Raw genomic sequence first — 17,341 nt, forward strand, 5'->3', positions numbered from 1 at the left:
AATCGACTTTTTGTCGAAAAAAGTCGAAAAGTCGAAGTCGACTATTTTGTTCCAAAAAAGTCGATAACTCGACTATCGTCTATGAAAAAAGTCGAAAAGTCGACTTTGTAAATAAAAGTCGAAAAAAGTCGAAAAGTCGAAAAAAGTCGAAAAAAGTCGATAAGTCGAAAAAAGTCGAAGAAAGTCGAAAAAAGTCAAAAAGTCGAAAAAAGTCGGAAAAAGTCGAAAAGTCGGAAAAAGTCGAAAAGTCGAAAATAGTCGAAAATTTTAAAAAAGTGGAAAAGAGGTCAAAAACTCTAAAATAGTCGGAAAAACTCGAAAAAAGTAAAAAAATAGTCGAAAAAAGTCGAAATAAGTCGAAAATAGTCAAAAAGTCGTAAAAAATCGTAAAGTCGAAAAGTCGGAAAAAGTCGAAAAAAGTCGGAAAAAGTCGAAAAAAGTCGAAAAGTCGGAAAAAGTCGAAAAGTCGAAAAAAGTCGAAAAAAGTCGGAAAAAGTCGAAAAGTCGAAAAAAGTCGGAAAAAGTCGAAAAGTCGGAAAAAGTCGAAAAGTCGACCATTTATAAAATACTAAAAGTCGAAAAGTCTAAAAGTCGACTTTTAAATAAATGAAAAAGGTCGAAAAGTCGAAAAATCGACTTTTCATAAAATAGAAAAAGTCGAAAGGTCGAAAAGTCGACTTTTAACTAAATGCAAAAAGTCGAAAAGTCGACTTTTCGTTTCAACTATAGAACCCTACCAAAAACTTGACATCACTTGAATTCCCCCCATTAACAAAAAGAGCGAGAGAATCGCATGCCATTACTCATCAAATGGGGGGAATTTCGTTTAACTCTCTTCTGAGCAAAATCCCCACAATTAAATTCTTGTTCTTGTTTTTTTTTTCTGAAAAAGAGTAAATTGTGGCGTAAATATACATTGTTCACACAAGAGTGTAAGCACGATGTACTTGAGTTTTTGCGCCCCAAATACTGTATATGATTTTGTGGTGTGTGTGTGTATCCGTGTGTGTGTGTATGGATTGTAAAACCAACAACGACTTGTTGAGTATTTGACTGACTATTGCAGTAGATAGAGTACCCCATGAATACCCAAACCAACCACTTGGTATTTTATTTAATTTCTTTCATCCATTAAACCGTGTCTATACAATCATAAAAACGCATCCCATTTACGGTTACTTACGGCAAACGGGAAAAATATGGGGAAATAAATACAATAGAATAAGAAGAACTAAATGTAACGTAACTAAATACCGTCCAGTATTTCTTAAAACCCGCCTTATTCCACTACTGATCTTTGTACATAAAATTCTAAGAAAATTTTAAATGTTAAAGAAATGTGAAAAATTTTTAAATTTAAGTTAAATAACAAATATTTTAAGTGGTATTAAACAAAAATAAACTGTTCCTATATCCCCCTCTCTTTTAAGAAGTTTAATGGGGCCCCATTATTTAAGTCATTGTCGTGCTGATGATTTGTACTTAGTTTGAAACATTGTTAGTTTTTGTTGCCTTTGGCCACAAAACAAATTCGCGCGGATCAAAAACAACAACAATTTAATAAACCGTGAGTGTTCAGTTTTTGTGTCTCTGTACAAGTACAAGTGCCGGTAACTGAGACCTACCAGTGTATAAGTGTGTGTAAAAATTATTTGCTCTCCTGCTAGGTTCGTGTTTTCTACCTCCTTCTTTACCTCCATCTGTCACAAACACATCCCTTTCTCCTCTTAATATTACTCACATTTAACAGTTGTTTTTGTTGCTATTGTTGTTTGCATTTCGTTTTGGGGAGGCTCTCCTCGGTTTCAAATTTCAACACATGATTGTTATTGTTACAGTTGTTGTTGTTGCTATTAATATTAAGCTTTCGCAACAGCTTCGTATAGAGTCGTTAAAACATTCATCGTTAAACAACGACTCTACTCTAGGTACAATTTGGGGTCGCCAACGTAGACCAACAACAACAGCACTAACATAAACAAATTGCAAACACAAAACAGCTACAAAATCAAAACGAAACCGAACGAACCGATTCGTACGACGAGGCACAAGACCCAACAACCGACAAACAATCAGGGACACTAGCAGTCAGAGCACATTAATGTTAGTATTTCGTATCCCTACGTTTCAGTACGATTTCGAGGTTGTTTGCCGCTGGTGCGGTTATTTATATTTTGAACCATATGATTTGTTTCTTTTATTTTATTTTTTAAATAATTTTTTTTCAACAAACAACAACAAAATAACAATAAAACATAATAAATATTCATATAAGGTTTTTTTGCACAATCAAGAAAAACAAAGCAAAACAAAAACCACAAAAAATTTAAATACAAATATTATGGACTTTATTTTGTGTTACAAAAACAAACATTCTTAATTTCTCAACAACAACAACTACAACATAATCTATAAAAGAATCTCTTTATTTAAAAAAAGGAAAGAAACCATAAAATTTGTTTAAAAGTGTTACTTGTGTTTAAAAAGTCTAAAAATTATACTCAAAACAAAACTAACTTTAAACTATAAAATTTAAATCTTCAAATCTCCACTTATAAGTCACTAACAAACCACACAATTCCTGAGTTTTTAAAGAATTTACTTTTCTACGCTTATTTGTCTCCTCCAAGGTAAGTTTTTTTTTTACATTTTTCTTAAAATTTTATTTTCCAATGAACAATCAATATTTGTCCTAGTCATGCCCATTTATCAAGTTACAGTGTTGTCAATTTTATTTGTTTGTCTTAAATGCATTTCTTTATTAGAAAGTTTTTGTTTCTTTTAACTGGCTGTGGGCCAAAAGCATACAGATATTGACTGATTACTAGAAATTTGTATGCATTAACTAATTTTCCTTTTTGTATTATTGTATTTCAACAGTTTGAGTTTATGTTTGGGGGAGAATTATCTAAGTCCTTCTTATAATGTGTCCCAAAATTAGTCATAATTTAATAATAATTGGTTATCGAAGTTTGGTGAGTTTCAAAAAGATTTTTGCTGAATTGTATTCCTAGCTAGTTATTTAAGCTTAGGTTCATTACTATCCATTCGACTGGCTAAGTGACTAGTGTTCTAGGAGAAAGTTTGGACACAGTAACCCGACTAAAATGGTTAAATAATAATCTGATCTGATCTAAGTACAATAAATGTTTCTGAATATCGGATGAATACTATATAACGATTTTGTTTTTACCAACAAACATTTTCCATAAAAAGGTGTATTTCTTCGGATTTGATGTAGACACATCCTCCTATCAACCTAACCTAACCTAAACTAAGTGCAATACAAATGTCACCTAAAGTTACGATTGTCTTCGCTCTCGATTATGAAGGTTTTATACCAGATATGAAAAATATAAATTTTGAAATAGTACTAACTTATAATAATAAAAGTACTCTTAAGGTTTTAAAGTACTAAACTAATTTTCGGCAAGAATTAAACAACAGACGAGATTACAGACAAGACTAGACTATAGACTAGACTCTAGATTATTATTATAGACTATAACCAATAATATAGACTAGACTTAAGACTAGTGTTTAGATAAGACTGCAGACTGGACTATGGGCTAGATTACAGACTAGAGTATAGAATAAAATATAGACTAGATTACAAACTAAACTTTATACTAGACTGTAGACAAGAATATTGACTGCACTATAGACTAGACTATAGACAAGACTGGACTTTAGACTATCAAGACTTCAGATTAGACTATACTAGACTTTAGAATAGATTAGAATATAGACTAGACCAGACTAGACTATAGACTAGCCTATAGACTAGACTATAGACTAGCCTATAGACTAGACTATAGACTAGACTATAGGCTAGACTATAGACTAGACTATAGACTAGACTAGACTATAGACTAGACTATAGACTAGACTATAGACTAGACTATAGACTAGACTAGACTATAGACTAGACTATAGACTAGACTATAGACTAGACTATAGACCAGACTATAGACTAGACTATAGACCAGACTATAGACTAGACTATAGACCAGACTATAGACTAGACTATAGACCAGATTATAGACCAGATTATAGACTATATAATATTTTTTAAAGGGAGGTTTGTATGGGGGCTAGGGTCAAACGACGGCCTATCATTATAAAAATTGGCATAGTCATTTATGCCTATATAAAACTTAGTTGTGCCCATTTTTGGTAGATAGTAGTATATTTGACGTAGTTATAAGTTAAAAACAGTAAATCGGAAGGTCAGGTTGTTTGGGGGCTAGGTGAAATAATGGACCGATTTTAACCATTTTTAAAACTCGTATGGTTCAAATTTTATCAAAATATCTTACAAATTGCGGCCTGTAGCTTGCGCACAATGTTTACATGGACAGCCAGCCAGACAGACAGACGGATGGACGGACATGTCTCAATCGACTCAGAAAGTGATTCTGAGTCGAATCATGCGATACCCTTCCCACTATAATGGTGTAGTTTAATGAAAGTGCTAATGTACTGAATTTTCAGAACAGACACAACTATTGGTTCATAAACGACCAAATTCTCGTAAAGTTGGGTAATGTACTATATCGTATCACCACTTCTGAAGTTGTTTACAAATTAATTGAAACATAATGACGTTGTTCAATCGAAAAATGTTATCAAAAGAGATAGAGTAGCAGACAAAGATTCTTAAAGTTTTGAAAAAGATGTTAAACTAGAACTATTCCCAATTTGTGAAAAAAGTATTGAAAGAGCTTTTTTCTTCAAAAAAGCAAAATGACAACTTTCGCGGATCTAAGCCACTTCAAATTTTCGAAGTTATATAGAAGTAAATTATCCTAAACAAAGCTCGCATATATCATGGATCTAATATGCAAATCAGCATAAAACAGCAATCAAGCAAGACGCATTATTTCTCTTTTTTATGGTGCATGTATGTATATCCTAACCAGGAACTAATTATTTTAAACTTCTGCCAATCTGTCCATAAAATGTGGTATGTATGTACCCCGTAACACACATCAAATGTGATGTATACATATAGAATTATACAAATTTATGTTTAAAGAAAATCTAATAATTCTTTCTTTGTTAGAGTTCATTTAAGCTGCTCCCCTTTTTTTCCAAAGCAATAATTTTCACAACTATTTTTACAAGACACACACAAACACACAAATTGAATCCATACAAAATGGAACTTAGAAAATAAAAAAACTGAATGGAATGAAATGAATAAATGATCAATGCCGTTTTTATTCTGAACATATGAACAGCATTACGTTCGTAATGCATCACTGATCATTTGCGGTTTGTGAACAAAATGATGAACTGAAAAAAAACAATTCGAAAAATGGGTGGGGAGGGTATAAAATCGGGGCAAAGGGTTTTGTTGCATATGCATACAATGGAAATAAAAAAACAATAATAAAATCTAATAACAATGATGTTAATAGAAATGACAGGCTAAAAGAAATCATGGATAATTAAAATTAGAAAAAAAATTATATTAAATTATTATGGTAAAAAAAAGGGTCAATTGTTAGGGGAGTTAGAGTTAATGGGGGCTAAAGTAATAACATTATAATGTGGCAACTTTAATTATTAATTAATTCTTTGCTCAAAACTTTCAAAACTTTTTGAGAATAAAGTCAGGCATGGAAAATTCAGTAATATTACACTTTTTGACAACGAAAAATATCAACATATTAACAACAACAACCAGACTATAGACTAGACTATAGACTAGACTATAGACTAGACTATAGACTAGACTATAGACTAGACTATAGACTAGTCTATAGACTAGACTATAGACTAGACTATAGACTAGACTATAGACTAGACTATAGACTAGACTATAGACTAGACTATAGACTAGACTATAGACTAGACTATAGACTAGACTATAGACTAGACTATAGACTAGACTATAGACTAGACTATAGACTAGACTATAGACTAGACTATAGACTAGACTAAGACTATAGACTAGACTATAGACTAGACTATAGACTAGACTATAGACTATACTATAGACTAGACTAAGACTAGACTATAGACTAGATTATAGACTACACTATAGACTAACTATAGACTAGACTATAGACTGGACTATAGACTAGACTATAGACTAGATTATAGACTAGACTGTAGACTAGACTATAGACTAGACTATAGACTAGAATATAGACTAGACTATAGACTAGACTATACACTAGACTATACACTAGACTATGCACTAGACTATACACTAGACTATAGATATATAATTTCTAGGTTAGTCAATGTACTATTCCATTGACTAGACCATATATTAATCAAATGTCTAGTCAATAGACGTGTCCATAGTCTAGTTCATGGACCTGTCAATAGTCCCTACACTAGATAATAGGCTAGTTTAAATACAACTCAAAATACTTTAAAATATAATACCGTACCAGAAATGCTAAAAAGTACTACATTCGGAACAATTTAGAAACATTTTAAAAATTAAAATTTCCCATGCCTGGTGTGACTGTAACTGAACTTACCCAATCGATCGCACAACCACCTGTTGTAAACGTAAACTAAATATTTGAAATATTTTTTTTATACAAAGAAATATGCAAATTTGTTATAAATAAGTAAAAAAAATAAAAAATCTATTTTTTTAACGATTTGTTTTGTTAGATTTTTAACCTATATTTGTTAATACAAAAACAAACTTTTTTTTATTAATAACTAGCGATCAATTATAACTTGAGTAATCCCAACAATTCTCAATAATAATAAATCAATTTTGTTTTTGTTTGGCTTAAATATAAAATACATTCATTAACACACAATTTTTTTAAGATAAATAACAAATAAGAAACGTTGAGGAAAAAACCTTTAAGAGAAAGAAGAGTAAGAGTTTATTAAAAATAAATCTACTCAAATTAATAGAAAAAGAAATGTTGTTTTTTTAAGAAAGAGCATTATAACGGTTTTCATTTACTGTTGTTTCTATCTAGAGAAAAATATGTAAACAATTAACAGTTATATATTATAATCATGCTAAAAACACTCGTGTGTACTACACTGAAATGTGTCTACACCTATAGAGATATTTTTAAAGGTAGGAGCATTAAGTCAGTGTTGCCATGTGTGACAAAATCATTATTGCAAAGTTGAAACCACGCTCCATGACGACAGCTTGTGTCAATTGAAAGTTTTTTAGAAAAGATTTGTATCTCTCTTGTAACCTCTACATACTCCGAGACCAAATAGTTTATTGTGATTAAATCGTATCCGGAAACATTGCCAAGTTCGAGTGCCTAGTCATTCAAATCTGAGACTCTGTAGCCTCGAACTGCTAATATGATATAATCAAAGACTATAAATATATATATTATAGTCTTATATATTTATAGTCTTTGATATAATGTATTCTACTGTCTCTAACTCATCTACAAAAGTCCTGTGTACTACTGTCCCATTTACCTATAAAGGCTCCAATAGAACAGTGCCTCTCACTTAGGGACACTAAAGTAAAGACTGTCTTTACTCTCATTTGCAAATAGTACATTTGTGACGAAAGACGAATTAAAGCCAATTAGACGGTTAGACGTTAGTAGATATGACAGTTATCTTCAGATGCACTCATTCTTTGTCGAATAGATGGGAGACATGGCCGCCAGAGATCTTCAAGATTTTTATTATTAACTTCTTTATTAACTATGTACCTACATATACATATAATTAAATAATGTCTACTAGCTAGAAAAAACGGTTCAAATAATGTTTATATGTATGTATTTCTTCATGTGGCAACTCTAACCACCTCATAAACAACGGTGTAAATAAATAGATACAAGATGACTGTCATCAATTCAAAACAATAACAAAGCGAAAAAAAAACGCGAGTAAAAGCAAACATAGAATAAATAATAACAACAATAACAAATACAAAAAATTATGACGTTTAGAAACAAAACTCATACCCCACACTCTCCCCACAAGCACTCACTCTTAAAGAAACCAAACAGCAATCACAAAATAAATTAATGTGACGCAGTAGATAAAAACAACAACAAAAACAACACAAATATTCAAATAAACCTGAGCAGAGCAGAGAAAAAAATAAAACAAATAAAAATAACAAGTGTCACATAGTAAATCGCATGGTTATTTTTAAATGAAATAAAATAAAAATAGCAACAAAAACAACAACTACAAAAAAGCAATAAAAATATTGCAATTAAATGTCAACATAAAATAACATTGTTGTTATACATAACAACAACAACACACACCTTGCGTAAATAGACTTTCTCGAAATGCATAAAAACAACAACACATTTCTCACATTTGTTAATTTATCATAATTTAAAAACATATTTGCAACATCTTTATTATTGTTGCAATTGTTGTTGCTTTTAGTTTATACAGAGGTGCGTATACTTATTGAAAATATGTTCATACGTAAAAAAGTTTCTTTTTAAGATTTGCTCCTTTTTGTATTATTATTTTTTTTTTCTTTTTTTCTCTCGTAATTTGTCATAAAATTTCATATTTTTCTCTTTCTTTGCTTATTCTTCTTAATATTTTTATTATTGTTGACTTCTTTTAGTATTTTTTGTTGTTTTTTAAATGAAATCATCATGAGGATGATGTTGATGATGATGTGAGACACTTAACCTCAAGTGCAAATAATAATAATAAGTCCAAATATGCGCGTGTTTGGGTTTTGGACTGACAATGTCTATTGTATATATTGTGAAACCATTTCCTTAATTTTTTGCTGTATTGTTGTTGTTGTTTTTATTTCATCACTCATACAAACATTTGCATTTGTATGAAATGCATACACAGTGGATAAAAAAGTAAAATTGAAAAAATATTTGCCATTCAGTGGTAATTTTTGAAAAATCTACACACATCCATATAAATAAAAATATTTGGTGTACGTGTCAAGATAGATAGGTAGATAGATAGATAGATAGATAGATAGATAGATAGATAGATAGATAGATAGATAGTGATAGATAGATGTAGATAGATAGATAGATAGGATAGATAGATAATAGATAGCTCGATAGCTCGATCGATCGCTCGCTCGCTGATCGCTCGCTCGCTCTCGATCTCGCTCGCTCTCTCGCTCGCTCGCTCGCTCGCTCGCTCGCTCGCTCGCTCGCTCGCTCGCTCGCTCGCTCGCTCGCTCGCTCGCTCGTCTCTCGCTCGCTCGCTCGCTCGCTCGCTCGCTCGCTCGCTCGCTCGCTCGCTCGCTGCCCTCGCTCGCTCGCTCGCTCGCTCGCTCGCTCGCTCGCTCGCTCGCTCGCTCGCTCGCTCTCTCGCTCGCTCGCTCGCTCGCTCGCTCGCTCGCTCTCTCGCTCGCTCGCTCGCTCGCTCGCTCGCTCGCTCGCTCGCTCGCTCGCTCGCTCGCTCGCTCGCTCGCTCTCTCGCTCCTCGCTCGCTCGCTCGCTCGCTCGCTCGCTCGCTCGCTCGCTCGCTCGCTCGCTCCTCGCTCCTCGCTCGCTCGCTCGCTCGCTCGCTCGCTCGCTCGCTCGCTCGCTCGCTCGCTCGCTCGCTCGCTCGCTCGCTCGCTCGCTCGCTCGCTCGCTCGCTCGCTCGCTCGCTCGCCTCGCTCGCTCGCTCGCTCGCTCGCTCCTCGCTCGCTCGCTCGCTCGCTCGCTCGCTCGCTCGCTCGCTCGCTCGCTCGCTCGCTCGCTCGCTCGCTCGCTCGCTCGCTCGCTCGCTCGCTCGCTCGCTCGCTCGCTCGCTCGCTCGCTCGCTCGCTCGCTCGCTCGCTCGCTCGCTCGCTCGCTCGCTCGCTCGCTCGCTCGCTCGCTCGCTCGCTCGCTCGCTCGCTCGCTCGCTCGCTCGCTCGCTCGCTCGCTCGCTCGCTCGCTCGCTCGCTCGCTCGCTCCTCGCTCGCTCGCTCGCTCGCTCGCTCGCTCGCTCGCTCGCTCGCTCGCTCGCTCGCTCGCTCGCTCGCTCGCTCCGCTCGCTGCTCGCTCGCTCGCTCTCGCTCGCTCGCTCGCTCGCTCGCTCGCTCCTCGCCCTCGCCGCTCGCTCGCTCGCTCGCTCGGCTCGCTCAGCTCGCTCGCTCGCTCGCTCGCCTCGCTCGCTCGCTCGCTCGCTCGCTCTCGCTTCGCTCGCTCGCTCGCTCGCTCCTCGCTCGCTCGCTCGCTCGCTCGCTCGCTCGCTGCTCGCTCGCTCGCTCGCTCCGCTCGCTCGCTCGCTCGCTCGCTCGCTCGCTCGCTCGCTCCTCGCTCGCTCGCTCGCTCGCTCGATAGATAGATAGATCGATAGCATAGCCTAGCTAGATCGCTCGCTGATGCGTCCTTTCTGCTACCCTAGCTACCCGGCATGCTTTGCCGCCTTGCATCCAGGATATGGATGCTCATATCTAAAACCTACCAATTGATGTATTTGCGATTATATTGCCGACTACAAAACTATAACCGTTTTGTACTAATGAACTTCTTGCCTGCTGATCTTGTGATAAAGGAAGTCACATGAAACTAAATAAACGTTAGAAATGTGAACCGTTTTAGCCACGATCTGTATTATAGTACCTAGTTATTTTTAATGACTCAAATTTTGTAATGTCTTGATACTACGATCTATTCGAAATCTATGTATGATGATCTCTCATTAAAACCCCTTAAGTTTTGATAACACAAATACGATCAAACTAAATTGAAATCGATATAAACCAAATCCACTTGTGATCAATTGAAAACATTTTATTGTTTAGTACTTTTTTTGTTGCTGTTGTTGTTATTAATTGTATGCATTTACGAGTCATTATAAATTTTAGTTGATCATCAGTTGTTGTATGTATAAACATGTAGGTCAAGGTTATTAAAACATTTTCGATGCAAAAATAAATCAAGTTCATTATCAAATTATAATAAGAAAAAAATGAAGATGAAAACAACAACAAGAAATAAATAAATATTTGGCAAATTTTATATGAATGACTGTAGCGATGGCAACAACAGCAACTAAGGAAAGGGTTACACTTTGCGCCATAACAAAAAACACTTTTAACAAGAAAAAAAGAAGAAAACAATAATATCAGCAATGGAGTGTTTTCTTTATAATTTTTTTATATAAAACAACAATAAAAACAAACAACAAGTCCCAAATTAGAAATATACGATTTGTATTTTTTTTTTTTTTTTGAAACACAATCTCGAGGCAAAAGAAAAAAATATCAACAAGCCAGCACAAAACAAAGATAAAAATCAAATGAAGAGAGAGAAATTAATTTAAGTGAAATATACAAAAAAAAAAAAAAACAAATATTTATGTATGTAGCAACAACAGCAACAAAAACTTAAAAAGTGGAACACATGCACAAAATCCATTCAAAAAATCTTTAAAATACACACACTTACTAAAAGACGACACACTCGCTCAAAAACACACGGTTACAAAACACCAACAACAACAGAAAACACACCTCTAATACGACATTTATTTAATTTGTATGGAATGGATGGAGGGACGAATAGTTATATATTTTTTTTTTTTGTTTTATTTGTTGTTAGAAATGGTTAAATATTTTATAGTTAAATAGATGGATGGTTGGTCTTTGATTTAAATGTGTGTGAGTGTGTAGAATGTTTGTAGGCAAAAAAAAGTAAAAACAAAAAAGATACAACAACAATAACACACATAAACACAAAAATAAAGGTCAGTGACCAAAATATGTTTATGTTGTTATTTTTTTCATTTCTTTTTTTTTTTTTTGTTTTGTAATAAAATCATGGAATATGGACGACGACAGCAATAATAACAACGACAGCAACACAAATTTTAAAAATAGTGAAAAATCAATAATAATAATAAAGAAAACAACAAAAACACTTGTGCGTACAGTGGGAATTAAAGAGAGAGATTTTTAATCAAGTTTCTTAAGATAGTGACAACTAAGCTAAGTTTAAATCAGCTATCAGCAATTCTTTTAGAATTCTAATATTAAATCACCCCTTATTCCCGAAATAATAAAGGGTTAAGTATACTTTTCACATCGAACTTAAACGTTATATTAAGATATCTTGAAGATGGCGTTGTTATAACGTCAACAAATATGAAATTTTGATTATTTTTAAAACAAACACATTTTGATCTCTTGACTTCGACTTTTTATACATTATGTTGGCCTATCGTTGAGAATTGTAATTTTCAACTGGTTAAGTTAGGTTTCTCAAACTGATTACTGCCAGGAGTTAAGCTTTACTTAGGTCCTATGGGTCTTGGACAAGTCTGGATGTAGAATATACACCGATCAGGGATTTAAAAGCAGCTTGTCTATCAGTATGGATTTCTGTTAGATATGTGATAGTATTTCAGCCAATTTGATGCCCTTTTTACTGAAAAAATTTCAGCTTGTAAGATAGTGCACTCATCATTAAGTCTAAAGGAAATTTTGGTTCCAAATTCCTCAATGAAGATGAGGTTTTGAAATCTCTCCATTGGGTATCCCTCAGTGAAGATAACCACACTGACTGAACAATTTTCAGTAAGATTGTTTGACCGTGTATGAAATGATCTAGATTTGAAGGTCACGAGATTGCAATGTCATGAGCTGCTGAGTAAGTCAGCAGGCAGAAAAAGTTCTAATATCCAAAATTTCACCTGATTTATGATACATTTTATCCACCCGGGCATGATTCCATCTTGGTGTATTGCAATCCCGGTGTAAAGAGGTGCTACAAGTTCCTCTAGTCTGCCGGGACTATAAACTGGTGATGATCAAATGTATCCTCGACCTATTTTAGGAATGATATGACATGTGGTCGAACTAGAGAACCACATAATCTGGTACCACAGAAACCGATAGCACGCAGGGCAGACTTTTGGAGTTGTACCAGTTATTGGAGAGGTGCCTTTGAGGTGCACATGGTGGCTGTGGCTTAAACCCAAAATCGCGCGAAGAGAAGAAAAGACTGATGCACGATGAAATCTTTGATTCGGGATAAGTTCGGTGGTGTTGGTGAAGTCAACTGTTACCCCACAGAGGAGAGACTGTGAGACTAAACGTTGGAAATGAATTGATGTTATGTTTATATGATACAGGATGAATGGGGAAGGGGGATACGGGTCTTAACCGCCCGTATACCTAAAGTGAGTGCGTCGGATGATGTTTTACATCGGTGTTTCGAATGAATGAGAAGTGTGCTGGGTCGAATGGTGATTGATGAAAGATATCTTATACAAGTGATAACATTGAATTTTCCTTCCCTGTCCCTATCCTGTTTAGCGAAAACTCTGTTCATACCAGATTTGCCACAGAGTGTTGTCTTTGTGTAAGATTAAAGTGCTCAGCTTATTTGATGGATTCGTTTTTCAGTCTACCAAATACGTCTCTAGGTGCTCAGATGTGCCAGTCACTGTGATTAAAGTGGCTACTGTGGAGTCATTTGCAATAAGGAGATCCATCGGATCAGCCTCTTTTCCTTGGGGTATGGATTCCCCGTAACTCAGTAGGAACCTCTCTCATAGGTTTTTGGCATAGTTTGCGTGTCTTATCGATGTTCATGCCATTCTCAATTGCATTCACGCTCAGCTCCACATAGTTTAGACTTTGTGATTCCCAAGAGCTCGATGGTTTTATGGGAAATGGTAAATAACCTCATATTGCAGAGCCCCTTACTATAAATGGACGACAAATACAACCTCACAGTGCCATGATTCAAAGACCACCGTTGAAAGACACATCAACGTAGTGCCATTCATCCCATGGTCATGGTACGGAAGACAACCGAGAATTGTGGGTTTTTATCGAGCGTCCACTCTATATCCGCCATTTGGTTCATCATCACGCATGTTCAATTAATGGGGAAGAAAGAGGGTTCGCCATTATCAACAGATTTGCTTTATTGCGCATTCCACTCCTTGCAGCACACGCTGCTTCATACCCTTTGTCTTTACTATCTCAGCTCATACCATTCGGCTACTAAAGAGTAAATATCTATTGGAATCTGTGAGATTAAATAAATACCTCTAAATAAACTATTAAGATGATAGAATAGAATCGTTAAAAATAAATCCAACTTTATCAGAATAGATGCTCAATGTATGAGATCTGCTATGTCGAACATCAAACATTAATAGGAGTACTATATTGTCTATGATAAATTTAATTGGACTCTAAGTATTGGGCGACCAAGAGGAGATTTAATTTTCTAAAGAAAGATAAAATTATCGTACGATTTAAGTGCAAAATGCAAGACGTAGAAGTCTAAAACACAAGGAGTTATTCTAACGTCAAACTCAATCCAAAGTTTATTAAAGTATGTAGATTAAGCGGAGAGTATGCCAGGATTTTATCGAAATTAGATCCAAATATCTTGGGAGCAATGTTATTCCTAATATTACATCTCTCAAGAACACTGATCTAAAGAAATAGTTATGTCCACGAAACTGCGTTTCTGAAATTTGGACGATAATACCTTTTATAGATTGCTATGTATTGAAGCAGAGCTCAGAAAGACCTATTGCGGCCTAAGTGTTTTTTTAGAGATCTGAAGTAAACCTAACCTAGAGATAATTTCTGCTCCACTGTTCGTTTAAGGGAAAAGTTTTGTGAAACTCTTGCCAAGTCAACAAAAAGTTCAAAACAAAAAAAAAACGGACTTCAAGTGACAATCAAAATGATGGTGATGACTTGGCCACTATATACAATTCGCTATACTGTATGTGAACAACATGATGAACTTAATGAGGTTTTGTAATGATCATTAACACTTTACAAACAAAGTGGTTATAAAAACGTGTACAATTCTGTTCATATTCTTGTTTTTTTTTTTTAAGTTGCTTAAAGTTTTTGGGGATATAAACTCATTTCATTTGATTGGATTTCCTAGCTCTAACAAAAACCCATAAATATAGTTTAAGGGCACTTAAAGTAGCAAAAGCGGTAAAAAAGCTTCTTAACAAATTGTTTTGAAAAAAAGCTAAATGAAAGGAGAAAGAAAACAACTTAAAAACTTCCACAGAACTTAAATAACCAGAAAAACAAAGATCATCTTTGTAATCTTGGCCACGATTGCTGCTATTTTAAACGTGTATTTTTGTTGTTAACCAAGGGTTTCTCTCTCTACCTTAACTCCTCTGCCATCACACACAATTCAACTCTTTAATTTAACGGGTTGTTTTTATGTAAACGTACATATGTATGTGTGTGTGTGCGTTGAATTTTGTAATACATTTATTATTATGGTTGAAATATTAAATTTTTCGTCCATTTTTATTATTATTGTTTGTATTTGTATTTCATTTCTCTTTAACATTTCTACCTGTTGTCAAGTAAAATTTAAATATGTTTGTTGCTGTTGTTATTGACTTTTTTCAGTGTTTTTCTATAAACATCTTAACACTTTTTATATTGCCTTCCTTTTTTCAACATTTTAGTCTGTTTTCTTTTTTTCTGTTTAGTTTTTTTATGTTTCTTTCTTTACAAAATCACAAAACCGTTTCTTGACTTCATTTCACCAAAATGATGATTTCTTTGGCACATGTTTTAACATGTTGTTGTGTTTATTATTAATTTTTGTTATTATTATTGTTGTTGCTATTGCATTGCTACCGCTACACCTTTTTATATTTCTCATAGTAATTTTATTTACATACCACATATTTCTCTCAGTGTCTGGTTTTCAGACTCACATGTTGTTGTTTTTTGTTTGTATTTATTGCGAGTTGTAATCACTACCACCGCTTTGAAGAGAATTCAATTGAATCGTAATTAAATGTATTTAATTTATTTTTTACAAATTGCTAATTTGCCACGATTTGTCATAAAGCTGAATCATGTATGAGAACCTAGAAGACCAAACAACTTTGAAATTCATTCACAATTCTAAAGTAAAAGTTTGTGGGATAGATAGATAGATAGATAGATAGATAGATAGATAGATAGATAGATAGATAGATAGATAGATAGATAGATAGATAGATAGATAGATAGATAGATAGATAGATAGATAGATAGATAGATAGATAGATAGATAGATAGATAGATAGATAGATAGATAGATAGATAGATAGATAGATAGATAGATAGATAGATAGATAGATAGATAGATAGATAAACCGATCTGGTTATTCTTATGGTCCCTCCCAAAAAACATCAACTGGTACTTTTAACAAATTTGATTAGGTAGATCAGTGACAGTTCAGACCATGAGCTCTCCTCCGTCACGCTAAAGGCCAACGTAGTAAAGTTCCTTCTCAGTGAAAGATAGGGCCAGTGTTTTTTGAACGGTGGAGTGTCATAATGTCCATGGATATTGTGAGACTTTTAAAACAGAAATGTATTGGAAAATTTGTTTAGAATTTAACACCCTTATCCCGAAAAGAATTGGATCTAAATTTAGTATATGTTGCATATTAAATTCCTTTTAGAAAGTGTATTGGATAGCCGGTATTCGGCCGGACGCAGGAGTTTTAAACTTTTGGGCATTTCGAATACCGGCTTCGCTAAATTAAGTTTTTTTTGTACAAATTAAAATTGTCATAACATCCATGGACATTATGACTCAATTTAGTATGTCATAAGGTCTCTTAACATTATGACGCTGGACATTGTGACACGCCACCATTTTGAACATTCTGCAAGTGGTAATTATGCTTAATTTGCGAGTTTTCTGTCACCCAGTCATCGATTGTGTTTAATATCTCGGCTTATATACTTTGATCAAACAGTTTCATCCGAGGACAGTTCGCTAATTGCGCATTTTAATTTCTCCGAGTTCCCATACATCTTGCGAGTTTTTATGTAAGCTAAATTTTTAAATTTCTTTATGAAACTTTTTTATTCGAATCTATATACGAAGTAACTGCCCTGCTGGAATCCATATCAATTCGAGAAATTTAGAGTTCATTTTAACCTTAGAAGTTAATGGTCGACATCACAAGATAGAATCCTTGGATGTTTCTCGCGACCATATCGATGGCGTAACAGTCTTTGGACTATCAGTTTAAAGTAAAATCGCGTCATCTCGAAGGACAGTGATTGCAGTCTGCTCCTCCCTTGTTGGTATTCTAAAACAGTTTAAAAAGGCCATAGGGAAACATTTCCCAGCCAGTGGCAGTAACAGTCTTTGAACCATCTGTTTAAACTGAGATCGTGTCGTCTCTAAGAACAGTATTTGTTGGTATTCTAAAGGCCTTAAGAACACATGTCCGAGCCAATGCCAGTAACAGTCTTTGAACCATCAGTTTAAACAGAGATCGCGTGATACAAAAGAATAGTGTTTGCAATTCACTCTTCTCTTATTGAGAAGTGATGCTGTCAAAAATGTTTAGATGTATGGCACCGCTGCAATAATGAGGGCTATATAATCGGTTCAAATAGTTAGACAAGAGTAAAAAAAGTACAAAGAAATTAGAACTA

At 34.9% G+C, this 17,341-nt stretch overlaps 1 protein-coding gene across 2 annotated transcripts in view; it reads left to right on the forward strand.

The window, feature by feature from the left end:
• Positions 1-2,134: 2,134 nt before the first annotated feature.
• Positions 2,135-17,341, forward strand: part of LOC119604057 (protein tramtrack, beta isoform) — a 60,526-nt gene continuing 45,319 nt past the window's right edge. Inside the window, exon 1 of one of the 2 annotated variants that reach the window (XM_037956435.1) lies at positions 2,135-2,630. The gene's annotated coding sequence lies outside the window, so the exon portion shown is untranslated. The remainder of the gene's footprint in view (positions 2,631-17,341) is intronic. The other variant, XM_037956430.1, reaches the window with a different exon arrangement.

This window comes from Lucilia sericata, unplaced genomic scaffold (genome assembly GCF_015586225.1).
Source record: "Lucilia sericata isolate MDLA Ls3-8-SP2 unplaced genomic scaffold, ASM1558622v1 Contig000357F_arrow, whole genome shotgun sequence".
NCBI lineage: Eukaryota > Metazoa > Arthropoda > Insecta > Diptera > Calliphoridae > Lucilia > Lucilia sericata.